General features: G+C 37.1%; 1 protein-coding gene across 1 annotated transcript in view; it reads left to right on the top strand.

The window, feature by feature from the left end:
- The window catches only part of LOC134658393 (muscle calcium channel subunit alpha-1-like), a 126911-nt gene that overhangs the window by 39382 nt on the left and 69173 nt on the right, over positions 1–18356 (top strand). The window lies entirely within an intron of this gene.

Here is an 18356-nt window from a genome sequence, read left to right as displayed (position 1 = left end):
GAGTTTCTGTTCGAAGTATGGGGAACCCCAAAAATGTATCGTTTTTTTTCTATTTTTGTGTGAAAATCTTAATGCGGTTCACAGAATACATCTACTTACCAAGTTTCAATAGTATAGTTCTTATAGTTTCGGAGAAAAGTGGCTGTGACATACGGACGGACAGACAGACGGACAGACGGACAGACGGACAGACAGACAGACAGACAGACAGACATGACGAATCTATAAGGGTTCCGTTTTTTGCCATTTGGCTACGGAACCCTAAAAACCGCATCAAAATCCGTTTCGTAGTTTTAAAGATCTAAGCATACATAGGGACAGACAGACAGCGGGAAGCGACTTTGTTTTATACTAATGTAGTGAGTATGATAAAAAAGCGCTGGTGGCCTAGCGGTAAGAGCGTGCGACTTGCAATCCGGAAGTCGCGGGTTCAAACCCCGGCTCGTACCAATGAGTTTTTCGGAACTTATGTACGAATATATCATTTGATATTTACCAGTCGCTTTTCGGTGAAGGAAAACATCGTGAGGAAACCGGACTAATCCCAATAAGGCCTAGTTTCCCCTTTGGGTTGGAAGGTCAGATGGCAGTCGCTTTCGTAAAAACTAGTGCCTACGTCAAGCGGACCCCAGGCTCCCATGAGCCGTGGCAAAAATGCCGGGATAACGCGAGGAAGAAGGAAGTAGGAAGAAGTGAGTAGTGATATCCATCATGTTTGATAAATGAGGCTTCTAGCGCGTTTATAAATATCATCTAATAGTTTTATTTTTAGTCCTTTTTATTTACTATAGTTAAGTATAGTTTACGCACATACTAATTATTACACTTACTCAAAGCATCATAAATAAAACCGAAAAAAGCTCTGACATTAAAACAAACTACATATACTTAGCAGCTATTAAATAATAATATCTGGGACACCGAGAACCTTTTGCTCGGAAAACATATAAAAACTCAAAATTTTCCTAGAGATAAGACCTAATAGCTAGATCGATTGTTCGCCCCCGAAAACCCCCAAATAGCAAATTTCATAGGAATCGTTAGAGCCGTTTCCGAGATCCCCGAAATATATATATATATATATAAATAAATAAACAAACAAGAATTGCTCGTTTAAAGGTATTAGATATAGATAAGATGTCATCGGACTAATACAAAAATAGCTATTCCAGCAATGAACAGTGAAAATTGGGTTCTATATTTAGACTGCCAAAGTTGAATTTAAGTTGTACCCCTTCTTCAAAGGTTCTTCAAAGTGTATCGGATTTCAAAAGATTTTATCTAAATTGTAAACGCACAGATTTGCTTTGATGTGAACCCGGGTCAGTGCACCGAAGATTAAACAGAGATAGTTATAAATTGGATTTAGTCTAATCTAATAGGTATCTATGACGTTATTCATAAACGGCTGCTAACTTAATCAGTTGATGATCGTCGTTTGTCCCTATCTGTCGTTATGCCATAGAGAGGGATAAACGATGGTCATCAGCTGATTAACTTAGCAGACGTTTATGAATAACGCCGCTAGTATATTAGCTCAGCAGACCCCCAGTACTTCAGACAGACCACCTACCACCTGGTGGACGACGGTTGAAATATACCTAAGGCCCAAGATACACTTGTAAGCTTTACTTTAATACGCAAGTAGGGATACAGAATGAGAGATGAATATCGTTATCTCATTCTAACAAATAGCTTTGTCCCTACTTTCGTAAGTAAAAGACTGCACTAGATGGAAATTAAGGACAAGAAGGCCGCTTTCTAGCACTAACGATCACAGAAGCCACGGACGGACAGACAGACGGACATGGCGAAACTATACTAGTTGACCACGGAACCCTAAAAACTACTAAAAACGGTAGAACGGTAGAAGAATATTGGATTTGAAACCAAAATAGCGTGCAATGTGCAACATAAGTCTATGCAAAACCAATAAACTGCATAGAATATTGGGGACATGGTTGAAACTTTTGCCGATGCTATTCTAAATGCAGTCGAGCATGCACCGTGTGTAAAATCAATTCGCTGCATATTGCATAATAACGTCCATAACGATATGTGAATGTTTATGTAAAGCTATGTCTAGACCGGAGTAAACTATTTTTTCTATAATTAATCCAACCGTTTTCGAGAAATCGCTAAAGGTACATAAAATAATTATTACCTTAGGGTCTCCCCAGATATATCGGCGCGGAATCGGCAAAAGCCGAAAGGAAAAAGCTTTATGTCTGCAAAATAAGAGCGAATAAGTCGTCGTTCAGCTCGGCTCGCATCGGCCGGCGCCGTATATTTCGCTCTTATTGCGTCGATATTAAGGCTTTTGCCGATTCCGCATCGATATGGGGAGATCCTTACCGACATACCGACGCCGTACTGAAAACCTAAGTTTTCAAGTCAGTTAAAAATTGTAAGTTATCCTGTTCTCACACAAATTCAAGCGTAGATACAACCTGCCTGGTGATAATCTGATAATCAGCCACCGCAGCCTATGGATGCTGGTAACTCTAGTTGAATCACAAGCACAATTTTCTATACTTATATAATATACTAGCGACCCGTCCCGGCTTCGCACGGGTTAACAAATTATGCATAAACCTTCCTCTTGAATCACTCTATTATTTAATAAAAAAAGCGGCCAAGTGCGAGTCGGACTCGCCCATGAAGGGTTCCGTATTTAGGCGATTTATGACGTATAAAAAAAACTACTTACTAGATCTCGTTCAAACCAAGTTTCGGTGGAAGTTTACATGGTAATGTACATCATATATTTGTTTTAGTTTTATCATTCTCTTATTTTAGAAGTTACAGGGGGGGGGGACACACATTTTACCACTTTGGAAGTGTCTCTCGCGCAAACTATTCAGTTTAGAAAAAAATGATATTAGAAACCTCAATATCATTTTTGAAGACCTATCCATAGATTAGATATGAGCGCCGATAGGCATATAGCCGGCGGCGGCGCGCCGGTCAAAATTGGTCGGCGGCGGCGGCGAATCGGCGGCGTGGCCTTGAAACACCTTCGATTAATGAAAAAAGAATTTTAACCAAAATTTTACCGAAAAAACATGTTTTTGCTCTAAGGAAGTTATGAAATAAATGCATTTTTTATTTTCAAGGATAATTTATTGAGTAATGGTACGAAAAAAATTGATATCGTATAAACTGTGGATAAGCGGTATCGCGCGGCATCAGAGGTGGTCTTAATCATGGCGAGGCTTTGGCAGGAAGATCTTAGCGAGGCCCTTATCTTTTGTGCTAAGGTAAAAATTGCGGATTGACTGTATCAGGGAAACGTCTTGTCGACAGTCCAAAAAAAAAAACGAGCTCCGTCGTTAACCAATATCGACCCAGCAAAACCGATTTATGTCAAAAAGTGAGGCCCAACGCCGAGCTCCATGTAACACCGAAGACTTGATTTCGACGCCTCCCAATGCGAGGCCAGAGGATGAGCTGCAGGTAAGCATACAGCTAAGAATCGAACGCCAAGTGTAAGCTTGGCTGACGGCTGAACGCCTGGAGCGCCGATTGCGGCGCGCTTCTGTGCGAGGCCGAGCTGCAAGAGAGCAGAGCGAGGGTGCAAGCCGATAAAGACTGAAGCCATAGTGTTAAAGATCTGGAGCTTTTCTGCGGGCGCATTCGTGCGACGCCAAAGGCCGAGCTGAAATGGAGCTAAGATCGGATAAGGACCAATGCTCAAGCGTTTTAAAACAGGCCGAAAGTTGAGCTCCAAACAGGGCCAAAAACTTGCAGGTTCAGATAGCGGCTTAATTCCATGCGAGCGGTGCAAGGCCAAAGATTGAGCTGCGAGAGAGCAAAGCTTGAAATTTCAACAGTGGCCAAGTTTAATTGAGACCCGATTCCGACGCCCTTCCATGCGAAGCCAACGGCCGGACATTTGGACGTGGAAACGCTTAATATCTCAAAATTAACCCCATTTTATACCTTTTAAAAACGTTTAACCATGCTTGCAATGGTTAAATTCGCGGTAAATGACGGATGGTTAGCTGGCAAAATTAGTTATGCATTGGATCGGTAAACCAAAGATGTGGGTTCGAGTCTCACGTTAGCTAGAGTTGATCACAGTAAATTTTTTCATTGTGATTGACATGTCTAGTGTATATATACAATCTATAAATTGTAATGTGGAACGTTCCACAATAAAAATGGAAGGAAATCAGTATGTTTATTCTAGGCGGATTAGACTCTCGCGCGAGCCACGAGACGAGCCGCGAGCCGCGCCACGAGACGCGAGTGTAAGCGGTGGGCTCGCGGCTCGTCTCGTGGCTCGCAAGCTCGTCGAGCTAATATAATTTAAACACTAACGGCACGGCATAAGGTTTATAACCGAATGACAAGCCGAACGCGAGTGTAAGCGGTGGACTCGCGTCTCGTGGCGCGGCTCGCGGCTCGTCTCGTGGCTCGCGCGAGAGTCTAAATTACAAGCATATTGATGTTAAAATTGATATTAAATAATTTCGTTTCCCCAAGACTAGTAGCGCGGTTACTAGACAGATAAGTTTGCATTTGCCTTCGATATTTTTGAATGATATGGGCCTAAAATACCCTTTGAATGCCTATAAACTATTCGAAGTGGCGCCGTTAATGATCTAAACTGGATTAAAAATATATTATCTGATTCTGAAAGCAGTAGTAACTACCAAGGTCACGCCGATGCCACGCCGATAGCGCAGCGTCGGCGGCGGCGGCGCGAAAATTTTGTCGGCGGCGGCGGCGCGCCGGCGCGGCGCTCATATCTACCATAGATACCCCACACGTATGGGTTTGATGAAAAAAAAAATTTGAGTTTCAGTTCGAAGTATGGGGAACCCCAAAAATGTATTGTTTTTTTTTCTATTTTTGTGTGAAAATCTTAATGCGGTTCACAGAATACATCTACTTACCAAGTTTGAACAGTATAGTTCTTATAGTTTCGGAGAAAAGTGGCTGTGACATACGGACGGACAGACAGACGGACAGACGGACAGACAGACAGACAGACATGACGAATCTATAAGGGTTCCGTTTTTTGCCATTTGGCTACGGAACCCTAAAAACCGCATCAAAATCCGTTGCGTAGTTTTAAAGATCAAAGCATACATACAGACAGACAGACAGGGAAGCGACTTTGTTTTATACTATGTAGTGATAATTACTTACTACGTGTATGCCAGACATAAACCAAGCCACAATTTTAAAACATACAAACTTCAGTTAATATTCTCAAGAATTTAAATATTAAAACTAGCGTCTTGCATATTGCATTCCTTGCTTAAACTCCAGAATATGCATTCCACCGATTTGCATGTACTCGTAATGCTCCGTGAATGCTCCTAACCTAGAAACGGGTGATATACTCGTGCCATCGCCGATGTACATGCATATTTGTAAACCTTTTTGCTAAGGCTGGTATTCCACCTGTCCAATATCTTGGTCATAGATTGTAGAATCCTAATAGATGTAGTATACGCGTGCGTCCGTGAGGGACAAAACATAGGCACTATATGATTGGTCGAATTTATTTGTTGCCCACCATAATCCAGAGACATCGCTCGAAAAGATTGGACCATACCTTTGGACTACTGTCGAGTAGATGGCGTTAATTTCAATACTTACAAATTAACATATATCAGTGAAAGAATAAGAATCAAAGTCAAATGGCGTTCTAACAGTTTTAATCTTCTGTCGAAAGATGGCAGTAAATTTGCTGCGGCTACATAATTTACTTTGACAATCCACCTCTATTTAAAATTCTCTTTGGCTATGTTCATGAGTTTCGCGGACGAAGTCACAGGCGAAGCTTCTATATAATAAACTGTTATATAATATCGCAATCCAGATGAATCCAATAGTAACTATCTATGACTGTGTTTGCGCAACCCAGTATGTCTTTATACAGAGCAATGATATCACAATATTGGTTGAGCTATTCTCGTCCGTTGAATGGCTATGGGATAATGTAAACGGGTATTTATAGGTTTAACCGATAATGCTGTTTTAACTCTGTGGTTTTCCCTTTAAGTGGGACGCGAGCCAGCCAGTTTTATGACCTAACTCTTGCCGGCGATAATTCGTAAAAGGGATATGTATCTTGAAGCGTGAACGTCAGCTGCCGCTCAGTTGGTGCATAAATACAGAAAACCGTCATTTCATATTTCTTTTGAAGGAAAAAATAAGAAGCTATGAGTCACATTATTTGACCGTTAACAGAAGTCATACGTCAGATAATGAGATCACCTAAGTGTCATCATAATATTACAGGTACAGTCAGCAGCAGAAGTTGCTAAGCGGGCGTGATGTTCAAAATGATCTTGACGCGACTTTATTATTAAGAAAATAACAGCGTGTCAAGGTAATTTTGAACACGTCGCCCGCTTAGGAACTTCTGCTGCTGACTGTACCATCAATATCTTAATTACCATCTCTCTTACCAGATATTCAGTCGGGTTCGGGTTTCAGAAAGGGGCGAGGCATAGTGACCGTCCTGCTGGATATATCATTGACAACATTGAATAATTTTACGGTTTAGACTCACTTGTTTGTGACTTAAAACAAGTGAGTCTAAACCGTAAAATTATTCGATGTTAGTATGTCTCACAACAGTTTAAATTCGATCATTCGATCGCTCTTGTGTTCCCAGGATAAAGGGATGTGCACTCTGTTAGTACTGCTAGATTTTTCCCGGGCTTTTAATGTGATGTGCTCATATCTATTAAGCTTACTTATTATGGATTTGACAGCAATGCAGTAAAGTGGTTTGACACATCTTACCAATCGCTATCAATCTATTAACTAAGTCAGAGTAATGGCACCAGACAGAATTCAGTTCAGGCTAGCCTTAACAGAGGCGTACCGCAGGGAGCAGTTATCGGTCCAATCCTATTAATTATATACTCGGCTGAGATAGGGACACAAATCACTTACGGTAAGTACCATATTTATGCAGACGATATTCAAGTATACATTTCTTGCAAGCCAGTTGAAGCAAGTGGTGCGATCTAAAAACTTAATCATGATAAAAAAGCGGCCAAGTGCGAGTCGGACTCGCCCATGAAGGGTTCCGTATTTAGGGGATTTATGACGTATTAAAAAAAACTACTTAGAGTCAAACCAAATAAAGTCTGCAGCGCAATAATTTGACAGCGAATTAAAAAACTACATATGGCAATGTTTTTTAGCAGTCAGTAAACGTCATGCACTATGATATGTGTTTGTCAAAATCGTTTAAATATTCGTTGTGTTTTGTGATGAACGGAATAAACATGGTGAAACCTTACAAAACCGGCGTGCGGGAGTTATTTTTCCACATGACGAATAATTTTACACTTGTAAAAAGTCAGCACGAGGCGATTCAAGCTGAAAAACGACAATGTTTACAAAATTTGGAGTTGATGACGGGTAAGTGGAATGAAACATCTTAATACTTCACCATATGTACCTACTTAGATAATATAATATTGGTTTAGACTAAGGTTTCACAGCAAATATTGAACACACCTAATAGGTATAGGCATACTTATGAACTTCCTCTAACATTTCGTGAAACTCATTGGTACTAGCCGGGTTTTGAGCTCGAACCCACAACCTCCATGCTTATGCTGACGGCATGGGTACCTACTAGTTAAAGCTACAATTTATTTTTAATAATATGTTTATTGTTTTAATGGTTTATTTCGTTTTTCCGAAAACTTTAGTTCGCAAATTGCGGGCAATTTCTCTGACAACCTAATTACGCCTTAATGGGAGTAAAAGAGAAAGATGCCCGCATATTGAGAACTTCGGTGTTCGCGGTAGGCCCTCTGTACCTATTTACCGCCGTCGCGGATATTACAAAAGCTTATTAATTTTGATGAAGCCAAATGTCACATTCTCCCAATATTATTTATCAATATTAGTATATGTCTAAATAGGTACATATTAATACCTAGTGACATCTATTGTTGGAATGAAATTTATTTTACCGTAAAAATTAAGCTAATTTTTTCATAGACGGTAAATATGGTAGAAATTTCACAAGTATCAAGATTATTTAATCCATTTTCAGTGGTGTTGTCGCATACTGATTTTTAAAAACTACTTTTAATCTAGCGCTGCAGACTTTCTTTGGTCTTACTCTACTAGATCTCGTTCAAACCAATTTTCGGTGGAAGTTTGCATGGTAATGTACATCATATATTTTTTTTTGTTTTATCATTCTCTTATTTTAGAAGTTACAGGGGCACACATTTTACCACTTTGGAAGTGTCTCTCGCGCAAACTATTCAGTTTAGAATAAAATTATATTAGAAACCTCAATATCATTTTTGAAGACCTATTAGATATCCCACACGTATGGGTTTTATGAAAAAAAAAATTTAAGTTTCAGTTCTAAGTATGGGGAACCCCCAAAATTTATTGTTTTTTTTTTTCTATTTTTGTGTGAAAATCTTAATGCGGTTCACAGAATACATCTACGTACCAAGTTTCAACAGTATAGTTCTTATAGTTTCGGAAAAAAGTGGCTGTGATGTGGCATACGGACGGACAGACAGACAGACAGACATGACGAATCCATAAGGGTTCCGTTTTTTGCCATTTGGCTACGGAACCCTAATAATGCTTAACCCTAGTTGACCCTAGCAAGAGTCACACATACTGTTCAACACGACAAGTTGAATGAACGCCTGTAAAAACCCGAGATACAGAGATTATTCACCGCGAATGTGTATATTTGTATATTCACTCGATACACATCGTATCTCACCGCAACTCGCAGCTCGGGAAACGCCGATAGCTTTTATTGAATCGTAAAAACTCAATCAGAGTTAATCACCATTACCGGTAAAGCTGGGTACAGATTGGCGTGGCTAGGGTTCGCAATCCGGATCCGAAATGTATGAAATTATCCGGATCCGCGGATATTCCCATACATTTCGGATCCGTCGTGCAAACCCTAGGCGCGGCCCTATGATTCAGCATTGCACCGCGTAGGTACCCATAGAATGGAAATTGATTAACCCTTTACCGCATACGAATCAACTCTATTTACAGATGTATCAAAGTTCAAATTTAAACAAATATTTTTTATTACATGCAGTAAGGGGTTAAAAACTTGTTTATTCAGAACTATCTCCTGCCCGCGACTTCGTCTGATTTGAATAATGTTGGTGTTTGATAAAAATATGTCCTTCCCCGGGTCCGACTCCATAATTATCTCCATGTCAAATTTCATCAAAATAGCTTAAGCGATTGGTTTTCTCATTCATGAACATTTTAGAGAATTGGTTCATTCAAATAAGGTAAGTCTTACCTTACTGGTAAGATATTCACATTTTTGGACAATTTGGAGAATTTGGACTGTAGATGTATGATTTTACAGTAACACACCAATGTAACCCCAGCATTACGGTAACCACGAACCACGCAGACATAGCCTAAGGTTTATTACACAATGTAGTTCACAGCAGCGTGGCCTGGTAACCGATGGTTAAATGGTTTAAAGGTGAAGGTCATGTGGAAGACCTTATTTAAATTACCATTTGACAATCAACGAACTAGAATAACTATAGAAGTCTGAATAACGAAGTTAAGCACATACGAGTATGACAAAGATGAATGGAATGCGAAAAATAATAAAAACAAAAAAAATCGTAGGTATATTGAAATACATATGGAAGTATTTTTGTGCTCCTTATGTACCTATACCGAGTATAACCTATCTATAGTTAGGTACATATACAGGGTTATTTTTGGACCGTTAGCCATATTGTGCGAGGTGATTACCTAGATGGGTCATTCTCTCATTTCGTGCAAATCGGTGAGATTCTCTCGATTTGTAATTTTTCTTTTAAATGGTAAACTTTTGGGTTTCGTCAATTTGTGGATTCATTTATTAACATTTTTCTGCTAAAGGCACCTTTGTAACCTTGTTACTTTTCATTTAATAAGGCTACTGGTAATGAACTACGCGCTGGTAATGAAATCGGCCGAGATGGTAATTTTATCTGTGGACGGTAATGAAACAAACTTATGAAATCGAACATAAAAAAACTGTATTTCAAGAAAATTAACACCAATTAAAATCGACAATATTAAAAACATGTGTCTTAAGCACTGTGGAGATGATCAAACCGACTTAACATACACTTGGGGTTGACAATCTCAACTTATAATGTTCAAGCTAGATGGTACATTTACCATTTACTTATCATCATTATAAGTCGAGATTGTCAACCCCAAGTGTTTGTTAAGTCGGTTTGAACATCTGCGCACCATATCACATAAAACGTAGTTTTCAAATTTTCAAAAATTAGCATAGACAAAATATATTTAAATCATTCGCGTTTTGTACCTATGTAATTTATTTTTATCGTTTTAACCCTATAGTGTGGGGTGTCGTTGGATAGGTCTTTAAAAATAAATAGGAGTTTGCAAACAACATTTTTTGATAAAGTGAATCATTTCGGAAATAATAATTTAGAAAGAACAAAAAACGGTTATTCCTTCTAACTTTTGAAAAATCGATCCAAAAATATGAAAAAAAAATCATAAAAATAGTGCTTAATAAACTCATTCAAACAAAATTAAAGCAAACTTGATAAGTTAAGCCGTTTATGAGTTATCGCTAAAAGTCTTCCCTTCTTATTTTATTTAAAAGCCTGGCAACCCTTATTTGTGATCGGATTTTCGCAAGCAACCCTATAACCACATAATAGTGACCGGGAAAAGATAGGCAACCTAGTTGATTTATATTGTACAAGTTGTATACTTTCCATTGGAACTTATTTTGTTTGTCAGACAGATCGGTGAAATTTGAAAAAAAAAAATTTTTTTTCAAAAAATAATTAAAAATAGTCTTGACCATATTTCTTTAAGCAACCCTATTTATTTATGTTCAGGAACATATTTTCTTTCATAATATGTAAGTTTCATCCGTCAGACATATCGGTGAAGGTCGACCATCTTAGACTACAAAGGCTCCCCTATTATCATATACAGTTTTAAATGTTTATAACAGCGTAGTATTTATAATTACTAAGCCTCTTTTCATTAAATGCACTGCCTCGAATATATTATCATTACCTTCTTAAGTCATTCATTACCTTCCCCAGTAAAATTGGAAGGAAAAGAAGTGAATGAAACCGATATGAATGAAGTTTTGGAAGTTTTTGTCGCCTACATCAGTTGGCATCAGACCTTAATTTTGCAGAATAAACCATCTGAAAGGCGACACTAAAACACTTCATTACGTATAATTATAATAATGTACACTTGCTACTTACTGTATAAATCACGCGATGGCGATGAAGACTATCGAGAACCACACTCCTTCCCGACCCGAGAGATCGTATATATTTTCGCTAACAGTGGCACACGGGCATCCGCTACGAGATCATGCGGCCAACTGACTGACGAACAATGTGTTGCATCGGCGGTAGGCGCTATATACCCTCGCTATGTAGCAAAATATAGCTAATCTATTTCTCGCGTCGGTAATGAAGAAATTACTTGAACCATACACTTATAAGGCTGTATAGTTTTTATTATTTATTTCTAGCTTCTAATATTATACGATTTAAAACATAACTAAATAAGTCATTTATTGCACAAACAAGGAATTTTCTATTTGTAGTATCTTAAGGTTAAAATGTAGGTCAAAGTTATATCTTCACGCGTTACATATAGAGATGAATGAAAAAATTGGGTGTTAATTGTACATATAAAGAAAATACTAACTTTTTTAGAATTGTTCATTGGAGATACATATACTTTAGGCCCTATGTTACAACCTTGCATTAACAGATATTCGAAAACGCCACCACATTTTTGGTAAATTTCCGAAAACACCGATTTGCACGAAATGCGAGAACGACCCAGATAGGCCATACTGAACAACTTTTTCTATGGGACCAACTCCGAAATCACAAAAATTTTTTTGGCCGTTTCAAACATTTTGGTCGAGTGGCTGTCGACGTTTTCTATGGGAAGGTCAATTTTTTTTTGGGTTTTCGGGGTTGGTCCCATAGAAAAAGTTGTTCAGTATGACCTACCTAATCACCTCGCTCAATATGGTTAACGGTCTAAAATGACCCTGTATAATATCATATTGTATGCAGTCATTATATCGGATTTGAAAGAAAGAGTTTTGTAATTTAGAACGCTCAAATATCACAATAAAACTGGATTAAATTGATTAAATTGGAGATCCCGCTTCCACCTTCTATTTCCAAGATAACTCGTAACATTTTGGAAAATCATTACGATATTACTACAAAGTAATGTTCTGCGCATCTCTCGATCATAGTGATCATACCTAAAATAGCCAAGGCAATGTGGGCCATAAAGTCACGTTAAGGGCCTACTGCAGCCGCGTCTGGCGCTTCGTAAACCACGCCCGCTAGTTCTTCCCTCCCCGCTAACACGCACACATGGAAACGCTTCGCGCCGCACGTGAAGTTTGTGTTACCTTTTAGCACCATCTAACGTTACAGAAGTTAACTACCATTATACGCGGTCGCTGCGGTCGGCCAGAAACTTAAATTCGGAAAAAATTGAAACAGATGGCGTTGTTACTTGTTCATAATAGCAAACAATAAAATAATTAGTTCATAAACCTGCATATTTATTGTTGTTTTGGAAGATGTTAACAGCATAGAAGCAGCAGCGTATATAGCATATAAGTTAAGAGTATTGATAATAAGAAAATAGCACAAGAACAGAAAAGAGATTATTTTTGATAAAATATGATGAAAACAGATTTACTTGATTACGCTCACCTGACTTTGCGGTCACTAAATGCAAATTTCAACCTTATTGTTATGGGGTTACAATACCCCTGGGGTTGCAGGCGTCCATAGTCGTTATTATTATAAATGCTTTAGTTGAAATGCTTTTTAACCCTCGAATTTTTCATAGGTACAATCACCTGCAATAATATGTTACTCTTCGACGGCCGCAAAAATATGTGACACGCTCTTATGGCTCTACAAATAAGATCTAACATGATCTACCGCAAAACGGCCTTCGGTGTGTAACATATTATTGCAGCTGACTGTACTCGTATTCATTGTTGTATAGGTAGGTATTAATATATTTTATCCGATCGATTTGCATTTATTTGAAATAAATCACAGTGTTTAGTAATTATATGTTTTATTGAATAAGAGATTATTTAGGTATGTAAGGAATACAGGGTGCCTTTTTGAAACACTCATTTTTAGGGTTCCGTAGCCAAATGGCAAAAAACGGAACCCTTATAGATTCGTCATGTCTGTCTGTCTGTCTGTCTGTCCGTCTGTCCGTCCGTATGTCACAGCCACTTTTTTCCGAAACTATAAGAACTATACTGTTGAAACTTGGTAAGTAGATGTATTCTGTGAACCGCATTATATTTTCACACAAAAATAGAAAAAAAAAATTTTTTTGGGGGTTCCCCATACTTAGAACAACTGAAACTAAAAAAAAATTTTTTCATCAAACCCAGTATTTATGGATAGGTCTTCAAAAATGATATTGAGGTTTCTAACATCATTTTTTTCTAAACTGAATAGTTTGCGCGAGAGACACTTCCAAATTGGTAAAATGTGTGTGTGTCCCCCCTGTAACTTCTAAAATAAGAGAATGATAAAACTAAAAAAAATATATGATGTACATTACCATGCAAACTTCCACCGAAAATTGGTTTGAACAAGATCTAGTAAGTAGTTTTTTTTAATACGTCAAAAATCCCCTAAATACGGAACCCTTCATGGGCGAGTCCGACTCGCACTTGGCCGCTTTTTCTGGATAATTTTGAATTTCAATTGTCAGGGGTGCCTACATTATTTTTTAATACATTTTACAACGACAACAAACAAAAGTTCAAATTCGCCGTATTTTTATTACCCGGGTCGATCGCAACAAAATAGAAAATCATGTTTTTCAAATGTAAGCGTTATTGTAATTTATCTCAAATAACCAAAAAGTCAATCTGACTAGAACTTAAAAACGAACTGAATTATTTTAATATGTCGATTTTTCTTGGTGACCCAGGAGAATTTTTTTTTTATCCCATACAAAAAGAGCGTATCCCAATCGCGTATCGGTTTTGGTTTTTACTTATAAGTGTGAAAAATATATTCTACCATATACGAAAGATGTGTGTTTTTTCATGTTTTATGTGTCTTTTTGTACAATAAAGTGTTTTACTGCTACTAATATATCATATTAACGATTAACTAAAAAGGTATTTACGTCTAATTTAACTGGTAAATTATTAAAGTCCGCTAAATTTAATATATATTCAAAAAAATATTTGTTAATATGTCCCAAAATCATGGCTCATTTTTTAAGTCTCCTGACTTACCAAACATATCGCAACGAAGGCAAGGGTACAACGCGGCATCGTGAACCTAATAACGTAACGTTTCAGTTACTTTTTTAGTCGCCGACCATTTTATCCGGGGTACGAAAAGAGGTATTAGATCTATCCTGGGTCTAATATGTTATAAAAACATAGTTTTTTGAAAAATGTTCGTAGGTAGTACACAAAATTTACATTTTGAGCTTAAAACGATTAAGTCCTTATCATATTATGTTAGATTTTTAGTACAGACCCCAAATCAGTGAAAATGTGTCTTAGCCAACTAAATTTGTCTCTGGGAAAAGTACGATATCCCTAAAAATTGTACGTACATTTCGCATTTTTCTGAAGGAACGGAATTCATAAATTGGGTTATTATTATTTTTTCAGATATCACCAAGATAGATAGAACATTTAAGTTACCAGAAGAAAAGCATTTGTGTTCTTTTATACAGTGTGGAAAAAGTAGGTTCGATTCCCGGGCGCGACTAAGCGAATTTAAAAAAAAAACAACGTGTTGCATTCCGGGAGTGCCGACAGAAGTGAAAACTCAATGACTAGTCCAAAATGTCTGCAGTACTATGTATAATTGACCCATCTCCTTTCTATTGAAAACTTTTGGTTCCGAAATTGCTGGTCAGTGAGCTTGTTTAAAATTCGAAATTCAAATTTATAGCGTTAATTGTTTAAAATTCGAATAGAAATTGTAAAGTTACCTTGCAGACCTCGCATCTCGCCTCGCATCTAAATGGTCATGATATTTTGAGTTTTATTCACCAGTACTAGAGTTCACTTTTATTAGCGATTTCATCAAGATGTAGCTTTATTGAATTATATTTGAGTGATATAAAGTTATAATACTGTGAGATCCTCGTATTTCAGCCCGTACAAGATTATAACCTTTTTCATGTAATGTCATTGAGTTTTTCTTTATTGATTTAAATGCCATCTAAACCTTACGGTCACATGATCGCCTTACGCTGTCTCGAGTTTATCATTTTTTCCCCACCTCAAAAAGTGCCTAGCGCCGCTAAAGAAGTTTTCACTTCAAAAATCTTTGAATGCAGTTGTTTCTTTAAAAAACAATAATGTTTCATTTAAGTAAAATGAGCAAACTTAAGGTTTAAGGCACTTTCCCTCCAGGGCCCATAATTTTTTTCCACCCGGTAGTAAACAACAATTTTTTTCGACTAAATGAAGTTTTATTAGATAAATCGTTGATCACATGGTTCGTTTCACACATCACATCAAATCGTTTGTCATCACAATCAAAATTTGTCAAAAGTAATGAAATTTATGCCAAAAAAACATAAATAAAACATATAAATTCAACACATTTTTTTAATAAAAATCTTTCTCGATGATATAAAAAAGAACATCGACAAATTATGTTCAAAGAATTAATATCAAAACAGATGTCATAATTAGGATTGGCTACTTTAAGAAAGGAACAGAGAGATTTAATCCTCTCGCTCTGCACGTTTTTCTCATTCCTCCTTGTCAAGCCAAAATAAACTATAAAATGATAGTAACACAGTACATTGTAATATTCACTTTTTCCACGGTATCATGTCATTGTAAATTACTTATGTGAAATTGTAGTGGCGTGCGACTTTCAAACCGGAGGTCACGGGTTCGAACCCCGGCCCGTGCAAATGAGTTTTTGTAAGTAGGGACCTTTTTTAGTGGTACTTAAATATAATAACTTTTCGTATTATTGAAATAATATATTTTATTCAAACAAACTTAATAATATAATAATTAAAACGAATAATATCAATTAGTTTTTAATATTTATTCAATTATTTTAAATTATTTGAGCATGAAACATACTAGATTTATTTTTATCATTACAATAGAAAAAAGCAAAAAATATATTCGTATAGATATTTTATTTTCAAACAAAAATAAAGCAAAAAGTTACGGTTAGATTCTGATGGCTAAATACCAAACAGCTACCGATACATTTCAATATCTGTCGAAATTTCCTAACCCGTTGTAACTGACAAAGAGTATAGATTTCGACGTAGCATGACGTAGCTAAGCAAACACGCACACATGCGTAACGTATAGGCCTGTAAGAAGGCACCATCATAGGTTTACCTCCGATTCCGTTACTACTCAATGGAGTTACGACTCAACGTTTATTGGATATTAAAATTTTACGTAATTCGGAGCGCTGCGCGAAGTGACATAGGTCTTACCTCTTTGAGGCACGACGGCCATCTAACATTACTGGCATAAAGGATGCATTTATGACTTTGACGCATGACAGAAAGAGAAACCGAACTGCGTAAAATGGGCGTTTGCTGTTGAATTCATAAAATCAAAAATCGATAATAAATCCATCGGTAAAGGATAATAAGTTAATATTTAGTTCTTTGAAAGTTAAGACGAGATGAAAACCTTTGCTGTAAGGTGGATTGTGCTGGATATGGATGTGTTTTCTAGTTGCACGAAGCTAAAACCGAAAAATGAACACGTAAGTTTGGATTTATTTTCTATCGAGAAAATTTTAAGCATTCGTGTTTCGACTACTACGAAATCACTTATCATATAGTCAAGAAACATATATCCGAAAATCACTACTGTTTGTTTCCGGGGCTAGCCACTGCCACGTTTCTAAGATCCTGTTATTTTTCGATGCACGGCCTTAATAGAATTGAATTTACATAATCGTTCCGGCCGTTTTGGAGTTCAATGGCTCATATTTTATGTCTAATGGAAAATTTGCCTTTCAGTCGCAGTGTAGCTTTTAGAACAGTAGTTCAATTGTGACCTTGGCACAAAAAATGTAAACTAAAACATAAGGAAGTGATTAGAATTAGAGCGAATGGATTTAGGATAAATCTAGAATACCCACTCATTTCAATTGACGAATAATTTTAGTCTACGAACCGTCATTTTGTATAGGTTGTCATGACAACAGTCATTTATTATTAGCCTAACATCGTTCCAAAAATGCTCTAAGTGAGCATCCAATTTATTTTAAAATATTAAGTACTAAATATTTAGAGTCTGCTCGGAAAGAGAAGAGTCTTGGAATGTATGGGGCCCAATATGGCGGAGACGCAGGATAAATTTAAACATTTAGAAAAAAAAATGTCTATCACGAATTGTCATATACCTTTTAAATTATTCCTTTTCTCGACTCGTATAGATACAGTCACATCACTAGTCTGTCAGAAACGTCAAATGCCACGAGCCACCGATGTTTGTTTCTGACCTGTTTCTGACACACTGTTTAAAATACGAGTCTATCATCCCGCCGGTCGGGTCATATAAACTTCCCGTCGTGTCCCTGTCTATCATATTTACTTTAGTTTATAATATATCAGGTATTGGCACAGATATATTATCATTCTTACATAGATGCAATCTCACAATCGTTATATAAAGCCATATACTAATTTTATATAAATGTCATATTACTATAAGAAAAAGTGACCAAGGCCTCCAGTGCCCCAGGCTGGAATCGAACCAGCGTCCTCTGCTATCGCGGCAGGTGCCTGATATACTGATATACATATACTAATATTATAAATGCGAAAGTGTGTCTGTCTGTCTGTTACCTCTTCACGCTTGAACCGCTGAACCGATTTAGTTGAAATTTGGTATGGAGACTATGGAGATAGTTTGAGTCCCGGGGAAGGACATTAGGGTAGTTTTTATCCCAAAAATCACCCTTTAAGGGGGTGAAAAGAGAGGTGGAAGTTTGTATGGGGAATCGTTAAAAAGCAGATTGGGTAAAAATAAGCTACCCAAATTACTAACTCCATGTAGACGAAGTCGCGGGCAAAAGCTAGTATATTATATCCACTGAATCGCTGAAACTGCGCTAATACAAGATGAAAGATATACAGGATATACTTAATAGGTTGATATACTTAATGAAAGATATACCTAGTTAATTACCTACTTAAATAAAGTGACATTTTGTCGATGCCCAAATTAACTTCTTAATTAAAAAGACTTAAATATAATAAAGTAATTAAAGTTAAAACGTATCGTACCTCTTGTTTTTTTTGTGGCATTAAAC

This window comes from Cydia amplana, chromosome 22, assembly GCF_948474715.1.
Source record: "Cydia amplana chromosome 22, ilCydAmpl1.1, whole genome shotgun sequence".
Taxonomy (NCBI): domain Eukaryota; kingdom Metazoa; phylum Arthropoda; class Insecta; order Lepidoptera; family Tortricidae; genus Cydia; species Cydia amplana.
This window is presented reverse-complemented; position numbering and strand designations above follow the sequence as displayed.